This window comes from Dasypus novemcinctus, chromosome 16, assembly GCF_030445035.2.
Source record: "Dasypus novemcinctus isolate mDasNov1 chromosome 16, mDasNov1.1.hap2, whole genome shotgun sequence".
NCBI classification, from domain to species: domain Eukaryota; kingdom Metazoa; phylum Chordata; class Mammalia; order Cingulata; family Dasypodidae; genus Dasypus; species Dasypus novemcinctus.
The window spans coordinates 83,030,581-83,044,463 of record NC_080688.1 but is presented as its reverse complement, the minus strand read 5'-3'; the positions used below and the strand labels follow the sequence as shown (position 1 = coordinate 83,044,463).

General features: G+C 35.3%; 1 non-coding gene across 1 annotated transcript; it reads right to left on the bottom strand.

Annotated features, from left to right (window-relative positions):
• Window positions 1–376: 376 nt before the first annotated feature.
• LOC111767297 (U6 spliceosomal RNA) lies at window positions 377–483 on the bottom strand. Its single transcript, XR_002799148.2, has one exon. It is a non-coding gene; the product is annotated as a U6 spliceosomal RNA (small nuclear RNA).
• Between the last annotated feature and the right edge of the window lie 13,400 nt (window positions 484–13,883).

Below are 13,883 nucleotides of genomic sequence, written 5' to 3'. Positions count from 1 at the left end.
AATATTTAAAACAAATTCCAGTGTATCCTGATTTAAAAATCTCCCTGGTGTCTCCCCATTTTCTTATATTCAGTTTACACTGATGATTCATTTTCAACAACTTCCATAATTTATCGACAAATAACCGACCCAAAACTACTCTGCAAACCTTCCAAATATTATTACTTTAATGACACAGCACCTCACTGACCAGCATGTTTGTTGTGGTTTAAATTTTTTAAAAAATTGATTTAAAAATTAATTTACTTTTTAAAGATGCTTTAGATAACATAAATGCTACCTAAAAAAATAAGGGGTTCCCATGTGCCCCCCTCCCTTCCCCTCCCATACTTTTGCACATTAACATCCTTATTAGTGAACTATATTTGTTACAATTAAAAATATGGAACACTTCATGAATTTTCATGTCATCCTTGTGCAGGGGCCATGCTAATCTTCTCAGTATCATTATAATTTTAATATATTTTGGCATTCGTAGCTATACCCTTTCCTTTTTCCTCAATGTTCCTTAGTCCACCTACACTATTTATAATTAACAAATTTACTTGCATAAAAATATAATTTGGAATGTTATTCATTTTGCTTTTAAGGGAAGTTACATTACTAATATATGATGATATCCATAAATGGTTATACCTTTGTCTCCATGCTTGTTCAGTTGTAATCTAAATTTTATGAATCTAAGAAGACATTACTGAAACAAATTATCTTAAAAGAACATTTTTTATAAAAATGATGTGCTTAATTTTGAACAGCTTCTATATGCATTTACTATAAGAAGTCCCTAAGATTCTAAAAATTACCAAAACTTTGATTTCCACTTATTTGCAGGAACTATTTTTCCCCAAAACAAAATAAATCATTAGCCTCTGAATAGGTAAATTGTTTAAAGAACAGATTGCACAGTATTTTTTAAAAGCAAAACTATTTTCTATTCCATTAGATGTTTATACTTTTAAGAAGTTCTAATATTCCCTATGAAATATTTTATTGGACTACAACATTAGAACAATCTTTTTAAAATATAAGATAGCAGTTATAATGTAACTTTAAGTACATATTCTATCTTTATACATCCTTGAGTAGGTGATGTTTAGCATGATATTTCAAAAAAATACCTTTCTCTGGCTATAATAATAATAATAATATTAAAATACTAATGTTATGAAGGTTTTACTAATATTTATTGAGCATTAGTTATCTAGTATAAAGTTTTAAGCTAAGTGTTTTATATCTGTTATCTCATTTAAGCTTCACAGTCTAAATATAAATCCTTTTTCTGCCTCCATTTAATAGCTGATAGAACTCAGTATTGAAAGTGTTCTGAATTTACCATAGATTGAAATGTTACTAAAATGCAGGAGAGTAAAGTTTAGATCCAGGTCTGCAGTACTGTAAAGCTTAACTCTTACCATAAACAGCAACTACAAAATAATTTTAATGCCATCTCCGATTGGCCTAATCTTCAACAAAAATGCTAACATTTTTCCTCATTTTCTTCCCTAAAAATTGTATGCTCTTTATCACAATATTACTCATTTAACTTTAATGAGCTTTTAAACAAATCCTCTAACAAAACTTTTTCAAAGCTCTTCAGTTTATGTAAATTTCCAAGTGAATTAAAAAGTTAAAAATGTTTCCCATTCCAAGGCGCATTTTCAATATTAAAAGGATCCTAGGGGAAGTGGATGTGGCTCAAGTGATAGAGCTTCTGCCTACCATATGGGAGGACATAGCTTAGATCCCTGGGGCCTTCTGGTGAAAAAGAAGAGTAAGCATGCCCGCATGGTGAGCCAGTGCCTGCACAAATGAGTCACCCAGCAAGATGATGACGCATCAAAAGAGACACAGGGGGAGAGTCAAGGTGAAGTGCAGCAGAACCAGGAACTGAGGAGGTGCAATTGAAAGGAAACATTTCTCCATATCAGAAGACTCCAGGATCGAATCCCAGTGAATCCTAGAAGAGAGAAAATGAGAAGTCACCACAGACAGCAAAAACAGCAGGGTGGAAGGAGGGGAAGGGAGAAAATAAATGAATGAATGAATGAATAAATAAATAAATAAACTAACCAAAATAAAAAGGATCCTAGACCTGAGTTAAATGAATGGATTATGAGAAGGAAATCAAACAGGCTTTCTTTTTAGCCCTACAATTTCACTCACATTGTTGCTTCTCATTAGGAAATTTATTTCATTTCTAAGGAGATGCCACATCTGCTAAATGCACATGAATCTGTGCCTGAAGAGCCAAGGAAGCAAGAACCCATAGGTATCATCATAAACATCTCATGGAACAATTTCTTCAGGCAGAGTGATCATGCCTGTCTGCTTGGGATAACTCAGTAAGCTAACCAGAGCCAGTTAGTTTCTTCTTCAATTAGGTAAAATGAAACTAAGAAAGACCCGTGGATTAAGGAAGTAACACTAGTCAAATCTGAGATGAAATGGCAGTGTAATTTGAACTTTAAGACTTTGTCCTTCAGTTGTAAATGTTTCCAAAAGAATTTACCTATGTAAGTTGTGGGGTTCAATGGTGGGGTTTACTGCAATTTCCTTCCACTTTCTGAGATTATCAAAAAAATGAAGAGAAAAACTTAGAATATGGTTCTCTTCACCAGAGGTTTATATCAGACAGAGTTGTAATATGAAATGAGACAGAAGTAGACATGTGTGTCATCAGCACACTGGAGTGATCTCATAAAGAGTAGGGGAGAAGTTATGTTAGTATCTCCAGCACCTCTGGCTTCCTAGCTATTCCTTGAACGCTAGACAGGTTCTCATTCCCAGCATTTGCTTCCTTCTTCCTGTACTAGACCCCTCAGGCAACCATGTGACTGACTCCCACCACCCCCTTAAAATGTCCCTTTGCTTACTGTCACATTCTTAATAAACTACCCTACTTAAAATTGCAATCTGCACTTGAGATCCCTCTTCCCTGTTCATTTTTTTTCTCTTTTTCCAATATCGCTTATCAGCCTCTAATATTATAAAATACACTTATCATGAACAGGAATCTTTGTTTCTTTTGTGTGTTTAAGATATAATATAAAATAAACATGATGAGACTCAGGAGTAGTATTATAATGTAATATAAAGGAGTGGTAGAGTGAAGTGGGATATTACCCTAAAGCAGAGTTAAATTACAACAATGTATAATGCGGAAGAAATGAAAGATAAAGAGAGAATTAAGACTCAGTGGATTTTCAACTCAGTTACATAGTGCTAAAAAGAGCGTTACTCCCATGTTTACAAAAAGAAAAAGAATGACTCACTGGAAATAATTTTTTCCTGAACCCATCAAAGAAAGTTATTAGGCAAACAACTATCCTAAAATCTGGACAGAGAGAGACCCTTGCAGAGAAACAGGGCCCAAGAATTTGTTTACCCGAGACAAAAGCCACAGAAAGCTACAGAGTGAGAAGATTGAGCTAGAAACATTTGATCAATTAGAAAAGGCCTATTATGAGCGAGGCAGAGAGGTGAAGCCCCTGGGGGCTACAGCACAAAATGATTCTCATCATTTTGCAGAGTTTTCCTTCAGGAATTCCACCTGTTCCTCAAAGAAAAGATTGGGAGAATCCTGAAAAAGTTTCCCACTGATGCTGGCTGAAAGAGAACAGCAAAAACTGCCCAGATGACCCAGACACTTTTTCAGTGTCTACAGAAAAAAAGATTGAGTCTGCAGAGTTAAGTGAAAACACATGCAGTCTAACTGTAGCAATCTACTACAGCTGCAGAAATGTATCAGCTGCCATCCAAATCCTACCAAACCTACAGTCCCTATTCCCCCTAGGTAAGGTTTCCACATATGCTACAGGACACCCTGGTAAATTTGGATTTCAGAAATATAGCAGATTTTTTAGTGTAAATATGCATAGGTCATCATTATTCTAAACTATTCATGGTTTATCTGAAATTCAAATTTAACTGGATGACCTCTCTTTTTCTTTTTTTCCTTTCCCTTTCTTTTCAATTCTCTTTGCCCTCCTTCCTTCTCTCTTTCCCTCCCTCCCTTCCTTCCTCTTTTCTTTCTTTCTTCTTCCTTCCTTTCAAAGTTTCTTTCTTTTTTCCTCTCCCCCCCTCCCCTTTCCTCTCTTTCTCTCTTTCTTCCCTTCTTTAACCAACCAGCCTATCCTTAGCCATCGCAACTCTTTTAGAGAACTGGTTAAAACCCACTGCAGCTGGGCAAAGGGGACAGAAAGGAAAACAAGTTCTACCATTGGGGAAGGGGTAGAAATACCTGTAGGGCCAGCACAGTACTAGGGGCTAGGCAGAGTCATTTGCCAAGGTCACTCACTTGAGACAGATTGGCAGTAATTGCCTAAGGCTGAATGCTATATCAGAACATCAGGGAAGGCGCTCTCTACCTCTTACCTCCACCAAGCTCACAAGTACTAGGTAAACTCAACTATGAAATACAGCAGGGAGAACTGCCAGAGAAAGAATGTCTCTGGGTAGTAACACAGAGAGTAAACTCAAAGGAAGAAGGAAGAACTAAAAGCCACATTGAGGGGAATAATTGGAAAGTCACTCTGAGTCTCAGGTACTGAAACATAACCACAGCACCAGGAAATTCCAAATCCAGCCCACCTCCTGAGTAGAGAACACATATCACAACTAAAAAGCACAAATCTGCTCATCTCCAAGTATAAAATTATATACATCAGTATCTACTGTCCAATACAATATTTCTAGCTTTCAACCAAAAAATGGTAAGACTTACAAAGAAACAACAAAAATTATAGTCTAAGACAACACATGCAACAGAACCAGATTCATATATGATATATATGTTGGAACTATCAGAAAGGGATTTAAAACAACTACAATTAATATGTTAAAGACGCCAGTGTAAAAAGTCAGAATGGAAGGAAGTAGCTATTGTTAATGCTAGAAATTAAAAAAACAAAATTGATAAGTAATTCCTTCCAAGGTTCATCATTAGATCCTTCCAAGGTTCATCATTAGATTAGACACAGTGGAGATTTTATGTTTTTCTTTTTTTTTGAAAGTCATTTTAAAAACAATTTGTTGAAGTATATCATTCATATATGAACATACATAAACAATGAGCACATCGGAAAAGTTGTGAGCTTATAAAACAAACATGTATAACATCATACAAGGCATACCATACAAATGGTAGCCTGTACAGCTGAGGTTTTTTTTTTTTTAATTGACTTTGTAATAATATTACATTAAAAATATATATATATGAGGTCCCATTCAGCCCCACCACCCCCACCCCACCTCCCCCCCCCCCCCCCCAGCAACACTCATTCCCATCATCATGACACATCCATTGCATTTGGTAAGTACATCTTTGGGCACCTCTGCACCTCATGGTCAATGGTCCACATCATGGCCCATACTCTCCCCCATTCCATCCAGTGGGCCCTGTGAGGATTTACAATGTCCGGTGATTGCCCCTGAAGCACCATCCAGGGCAGCTCCATGTCCCAAAGACGCCTCCACCTCTCATCTCTTCCTGCCTTTCCCCATACCCATCAGCCACCATGTCCACTTTTCCCAATCCAATGCCACCTTTTCTATGTGGACATTGGATTGGTTGTGTCCATTGCACCTCTATGTCAAGAGGAGGCTCAGATTCCACATGGATGCTGGATGCAATCCTCCCACTTTCAGTTGTAATCACTCTAGGCTTCATGGTGTGGTGGTTGTCCTTCTTCAACTCCATCTTAGCTGAGTGTGGTGAGTCCAATAAATCAGATTGTAGGTGCTGGAGTCTGTTGAGGCTCAGGACCTGGCTATCACATGGTTTTAATGCTACTTGTTATCCTTGGACATTTTTGAAAATTTCCTTTAAAATTTTAAAAAATTGTCTCAAAAAGTAGGATTTTGATATGCCTATTTCAGTAGTTCACTAAGGCATGAGTTTTCCTTTATATATGCTTATAATTCATTAAAATAGAAATTAGACTTTGGTTTCAGGTTATGGAAACAAAGCTTATGTAGGAAAAAACACAAGAATATACTAGAAATATAACAATTGTGGCTTATATAACAACAAAACCATAGAAAGAAAAGGCACAACTCAACAACATTTGAAATCAAGCAAAGAGATCTGCAGTACCTCAAGGATTCTGTTCATCACCCACCACTTCTTTTACAGATCGGCCTAATCTATTTTATTAAGATGAGATTATTTCAAATTTTCACATGGCAGGAAACTTGCCTACTGGTGGCTTAAAAAATACATGTATATATAATACATAAATGTATATAGATATATATGTTTATATATACATGTAAATTTATGTATATTTACATGGATATATAAAATACTTGTATACCATCACCGAGAACCAAGCTCTGTACACTGAGACCACTCACAGAGATGAAATGATTTTGAGCTTTAAAGCTGTTTCAAATTCTGTTCCCCACAGAGATAAAAAGCTCTTAATTCCAGAACTACTAGTCATGATAGATGATACATAGATTAGATAGATAGATAGATAGATAGATAGATAGATAGATAGGATAGAATAGATAGATAGATGACACAGAGATAACATAGACAGATGGATAGATATGAAACCATCCACTTTGGCATGTGGAAAATATAAACTTTGAATTATTATAGTAAATGTTGAGGCAAAGTAACATAGCCAGATTGATGACTTGATATTGCCCTGGGAATTAAATAAGTGAACACGTAAATGTCACAAATCACTGAGCCATATGAACCAAAACCTTTTGCCTGAAATAGTATTGGTGAATCCCTTTGACACACTGCGCTTTGCACTTAGGAGTTTAACACACTCTCAAAGAAAGCTTAAAGACCAAATAGCCCATGGCTTATCTCCCAAAACGCGACCCCTCCTCTAAATCGTCATGGACTGTGGAAATGGCACCGCATTGCCATGCAGCCAGCTCACACATCTGTCATGTTTTAGACAGCGGTGTTAAAAGTGTTATTGCAGCTGCTCTTGAGGACTAAAATTACATTTTTCTGGCAGTGTGTTACTAACATCTTCCACACCTATTTTAAATCACAAGCTTATTAGCATAAGCTCAATTATTTGAGAACCACAGAGAAGAGCATGAGTTAAGAGTACAGATACAGACTTTAGTAACATTTCAAATTATTGTAGAATCAAGCACATAGTGCTTACTGCAAAATGTTAGTTGCATTTTCCCCAAAATAACTGTATGAAATCAAAATGTACTGCCCTTAAGTCAAAAACAACATATCCATGTGTAGGCATGTATTCATTTAGGTCATCAGAGTGAATGCTTGTAGAGTACACATAGATTAGTTATGGTGGGATCTGAAGATAGTCACAAAAGTTATTCAAACCCAGGGCATTAGCAAAAAGGCAAATTTTTTCACTTGTATATTATGGAATAGCTGCATCATATATATTTGAATGGTCAGTGCTGCTTCTATCTGAGAACTACAAAGAATTTTCTACATAAAACATACAGTTGGAGTTAATTCTAAGTGGATAAATATTCATTAAGGGCTTTAGATTCCAATTCTCAATTATGTCAGAAGACTATTTTTTTTTCTGTTAAAATAAGAGAAATTAATGTTTCCTCCATATCTGATTCAGAGAAGACAGAAATTAACAGGTGTTTATTCATTTATTCATTCAATCAAGAGCTTTTGTGCTTCTTTGTGTCTGGTGTTGTGATAGAGAGGAGAGAAGGGAGAAGAGAGTAAAGTTCCTGCCCAGATGGAATTTATATTCTAGAAAGAGAAATGCGCATTAGAGTCAGCATAAAAAAAATAATGCATAATTATATTCATGGAAAGTGAGATGAAGGTAAAGGAGATGGTCCAAGAGGTAAAGTAATAACAGGACGAAACCTGGTTGGGGCACCAGGTTAGCAATGGCCTCTAGCTGATACCTGAGAGCTGAGCTCTTGTGACCTTGCTTAATGGGCACGAGTGGGGAAGAAGTGAGCAGGCACACCAAGCCCTAAAGTAGGAAGTAGAAATTAGTCTGTTCGAGATGAAAAAGAATGAAGAGATTTAAGGGAGTGAGGATGTTGGTTACACCTTTCATATGTTGAGAAAATACACAGTTTAGGCAGTTTTGGAAACTAACAGATTAGAAGTGAGCACTATCAGAAACCAAAAGCTGATTGCCTTGCCATAATTTCCTTTGAGGAAGAGACAAATGCAAGAACTTAATAAACCTAGGGGGAGAATGTCACTAGAAAAACAGTTTGCTAGTTGTGGATGTCACATGAATAGTTACTCTTTTGTCCTTTCAAATGCCTCTAAGGACATTTCAGCACTGAAAATGATAGTAAAATATGTTGGCTTTCAAAGCTGAAAGAGTTTTGAATTAATTCATTAGTATGTTGACAATAAAAACAAACAGACCTATTCTTCTCTTTCAATATATTCAAGCGTCCAGTGGATTTAGTTAGCAGTTGTCTTGCTCATTAAACACACATTTGTATTGTTTTTGGAAATGTCATCTAAATATTTACAATTATAGAGAAACTGACAGTAGGAAAAAGTTAATGATTTTCTCCTGGAAGAGGAAACGGCAGCTTCTAGGAATTTATCATTTTGGCAATAGAACTGATGAATTTGATATAATCCCTGTCTAAAACAACAGATTAAGAGGTCTAGTGTACTTCCCTAAGCCAATTTACCACAGTATAATAAGATCCATGTGGTTGTGGCAAACTAACTAGTAATTTTATTCCTGAAAACTTGTTCTTGAAATCCTGTTCTTAGGAGGAGCATTTCATTTCCTTCTTTCATTTAATTTATTTAAATTTCTTTAAAGTGGGCTGATGAGTTATAAAACAGGAAAAAAAGAACAGAAAATGGAAATAAGAATGATTTTAAGGTATCCAAAGCAAAGATGTATGCTTTGTGAACATCCAGAAAAATTACCAGAAATTATAAACCTTAACTTATACATATGATGTTATAAGAAGTATATAAGATATTAAAGTGAGGAAGTAAACCCGTATTCTCATACACTTTCTATTATTCAGTTTTATTTCTCTGATGGCTCTATAAACAAGCATTATTTCAGGGGCTTTTAGAAGTAAGAATTGGTCCCTGTCCTCAAGACATTCATAATTTAGTTAGGTGAATTAGACTCAGGCAATAATAACAAGGAATTCGAAACAATTTGAGAGAATAATATAAGATCATGTAATTTACTATTAGACGATTTACTATATCAAGTACAAAGTGGTATAAAGGGAGTTTTTTTAAAGCATCACAAAAGGGTAAGAATCAATAGAGCAATTAGTCATAAACACACACACATCAGAGGCATTTATAGCCTCTGGATTTTAGAAATGTATCTATATGGCAATTTGGAATGATAAAACATTCAGAACCAGAAGTCAGGACATATTTGTCATGTCTAACTCTCAAAGAAGGGGTTGGTGGGGTGGAAATGCAAGAAAACTGTGACATGATGATAAATTTTCATAGATAGAAGAGAAGCTGATAGATACTATGAATTAAAAAGACGCCAAAAAATTCTTTACATGATATGGGCCATTTATGGAAAAGCCACAGTTAACATCATACTCAATGGTGAGAGAATGAAGACTTTTCCCCAAGACAAGGATATTCTTACCACTGCTATTCAATATTATTCTAGACTTCCAACAAGAGCTATTAGGCAAGAAAAGGAAATAAAGTATCCATATTGTAAAGGAAGAAGTAAAACACTCTCTATTTGCAGATAACATGACCTAATAAATACAAAACACAAAGATATCTACAAGAAAAATAACTGAGCTAATAAAAGAATTCACGAAATGGCAGGACACAAAATTAACACCCAAAATCAACTGTGTTTTCTATGCACTAGCAATAAGCCTCCCAAAGAAAATATTATGAATACAATTCCATTTACAATAGCATCTAAAAGAACAAAATATCTGGGAATAAATTTAAATAAGGATGTAAAAGCCTTGAACACTGAAAACTACAAAATGCAGCTGAAAGAAATTAAAGACCTAAATAAATGGCAAGGCAATCCATGTCCACATATTGGAAGACTTAATAATAGTTCTAGAATAATCGCTTAAGGTTCGGGTAGAGAAGGCAAGTAGAGGGTGTTTAGTACAAACTGGCAAGTGTTCCAGAATCTAGGAATATCAGGTAAGGCAAAGAATCTATGTAGCAGAAATTTAGAAGTTAGGCTAAGAGAAAGGTGATGGAGCATTGGTGGAAGCACGGCATAGGAAATAATTGGAAGGTAAAATTTGCTAACTTTGGAGGCTAACAACATCTGCTTAACTTTGTCATAGAGACAAATCTCTCTGCAACTTTCTAATGTGGTATTTAAAAGGAAGTGTGTATGATGCCCTAAAATAACGGAATGTAACAAACTTGTGTGCAAACCAGACAACCACCTCCTCCTAGTTTTGTAATTTTTGGACAATTTCCTTAATACCAGCAAGTACAAGCCTCTTTGCTGTAAAAGGAGTATGCTTATATGCCTATCTCCTAAGGTTTCTTTTAAGATTAAATAAATATTTATTTTATATCATGGTTTAGTTCTCAGGCAGAATATATACACTTATACAACTATCAAAATAATTGATTAAAAAGTGTTTAAGGGAGCAGACATGGCTCAAACCGTTGAGTGCCTGCCCTCCAAAGGGGAGGTCCTGGGTTTGGTTCCTGATGCCTCCTAAAGAAAACAGAGAGTGAGCAGAAAACAACAAACAAACAAGCAGGCAAAGAGTGAAAACAAATGAACAAAACAACAAGCAAACAACAACGAAACAGACAAGGGAGCCAACTCAGGGGAGCTGATGTGGCTCAGTGGTAAAGTGCCAGCCTCCGGCATACAAGGTCCCAGGGCCTCAAAAAAGAAAAAAAGTGTGCTCGAACACTATTTTCCAAATTACGCAGACTACTGGTATTTGTGTCTGTTATCATGTCTATATGGATGCAGCTTTTGTCCTCTAATAATGAAAATCAAATGATCTATATATAAAACTCTCAAAGACTGGAAGGTTTTTAATTCTCTCAAAAAATAATTAAATGTAATTTGATTGGCAAGCTACATTAATAAATTTAATTGTTTAAATATTTATTGCTTAAGCTTATCAAGAATGTAAAATAATCTATTTTCCTCAGAACTAATTTAATATATATTAGACATTTATGCATTTACTGAAGTGAATAAGAAACATAGAGGATATTCTGTGTATTTTCTGTGTAAAGAAAGATAGTTATTTCTTATTTTGCAAAGTGAAATTATCTCATCACATTGTCCTCCACAAAGTTCTTTTATCACAAATATAGTTAGGCACAAATTATCTACAAGGTATACCTTATTTGTAGAAGCAAACCATGTTCTCAGCCTTTCCATTTTCTGCATAAATTACTAGCCATAAACTCAATTTCACTTATAAAGGGCAAATTGTGCCTATTGTTTAAAATGAGACACCAATGCTTATTATCTCTTTTCAAAGATTATTTTACCAAAACAATCTTCACCTAAAAACACGGAATCTGAATTGGCTAAATAGGCTGATCTTCATATTTTAAATAGAATTTAAGAAATTCTCTTTGCATTTTATTCTGAATGTCATTTTATGAGTGTCTAAATTGGACAATTTGATGTTGTATATTTATAAAAATGGACTAAGAATATCTGTACAAGCCTGACCAATACATCAGACAATTTCCGTGTAACATTGCATTCATGGTAATGAGCATATTATTATTGCTCATCCATTAGAAGTAGCTTTCATAGAAAATGTGCCAGTCATCTAAGAGTTTTGTTGAAATAACTATTGGATTGGCATATTAATGATCACTGGAGGCTGACAGAAAATGTCATGAACTATCTGCAAAGAATAAACAAAAGACCGGTGGAATTCCACATCACTTGTAGTGTGACTGATAAAAATTTTATCACAAACAACAGTCTAGTGGTTTGCATAAATTACTAAATCATAAGCTTATAGGACAATAAGCAAATCAACATAAAATCATATTGTGGATTTTCATAATTGAGAGTTACTAGAGAAAGAAAATTGTGATAATAATTCAAGATTAGTTCTGTTTTATAATTATTTCAGGTTATTTCTAAAGTTTTGAAATAGGAGTTAAATTGGGATTGGATTTCTGAAAGCATATACCATAGTTGAATAATAAATAGGAGCACATAATTTATAAATTATTTTTAACAGGAAATAATTTCGATTTATAGTAGATATAAATTTATTGCAACTAAGTTGTCATTAAATAATTTGAATTTTCAGCGAAGTTACTCTAATATTTACTATCCAGGTACATTTAATATTTCTTCTGTTAGGTGTTTTTTCATGAATATGTTTCTCTTTGTTCCTTTAGATTTTAAAAATGTTGTTATACACAATTGAGATTATGAGGCAGGTATTTAGAAAGTTTCATATTTCCTAGTAAGAAAACATGCTAATGGAATACTCTCTAGTCACATTTTATCCTCAGAATTTATCAGTTATTTAAATGCATTTCAATTTGCTAGATTTTCTGTATTTTTATAGTACATCTCAAAGTGAAAATTGTTTTGTATCACCTATTGCAATTATGAAAATGTCCTAAACCATACATAAGGGGCATACTGCTTATGTGTAATAATTACCTAGACTTGGGATATTCTAGCAATGTTAGCAAATAATGCAGACCCTGTCAGCTCTGTAGGCTTTTGCCCATCCCAACACAGAATCCTGATTATTATTTTTAAAAATCAGCCCAGTCATGCCACTGCTGTGCCCTGCAAGCCAATCCTGATCTGGTCGCCTGTCCGTTTTCTGATCTCAGGTTCTCCTAGTCTCCAGCTAGCTCACTCTGCTCTTCACAGAGTGCTCTTTTCTGTTCCTGAAACTCTCCAGGAATATCCATGCCTCAGGGCCTCTAGCATCTCTTTCTTTTATCTGGAATGCCACTCCCCCATGTTTCTGCTTAGTTAATTCCCTCACTTCCAACCAGGTCAATTCAATTATCCCCTGCTCCTTGAGACCTACCACGGTCATCCGATTTAAGCTTATATTCCCCTTGTGCTGCATCATTCAAGATCTCCCTTCTGCTCTATTTTTATTTTTATTTCCTTCAAGGTCAGAAACATTATCTGTTACTTCCTCCATGATGTGTTTCAAAACATCTAGAAAACTGATGGCAGATCATAGGCAGCAAGTAAATATTTCTTGTATATTCGAGTATATATAATACACATGCACACGCACACACACACACACACACACAAACCTTTATATCCAATATCAGAAGTAACTGGAGTTGAATATTTCTGAGCATTTTGGGTCCCTGAGATGTGATTTAGGGTGTTTTGTTTTCAAAACTGTCTGCTTAGAATATAGTCATTTATTTTATTTTTTACTTCTTTTAGGTAAGTTGCTCTTTGCCTATACGCCTTCTGGCTAGAAAACCGTGGTGCTGTTTTTTCCCCTTGTCCTGTCACTGTCTTAGTTTCATGTTTGCCCTAGCAAACACCACATACTGGTTGGTTTTAATAACAGGGATTACCGGCGCACAGCTGCAGAAGCAGGCAAACTTGCTTCCTCACATTCTGGCTGCCTGGTGAGCCTCAAGTTTATTGGCTTTCCCCATCAAATGGTGGATGCCCTCTCCTTTCTCTTTCAAGTTCTGGTTCACTGGACTTCTGGCTTTAGGCGCCTCCTCATGGCTTTCTCTTTATAAGGCTCCAATTGTAGGATTAAGATGCATGGACTGGGGGAGAGTGTGAACTACAATGTAAACTATTATCCATGCCCTACAACAGTGCTCCAAAATGTATTCACCCAATGCGATGAATGTGCCACACTGAAAAGAGGTTATTGATGTGGGAGGAGTTGGGGGGGGGGATATATGAGAACAGTTTATGTTTTTTTTATATAGCTTTTTTTGTGATATA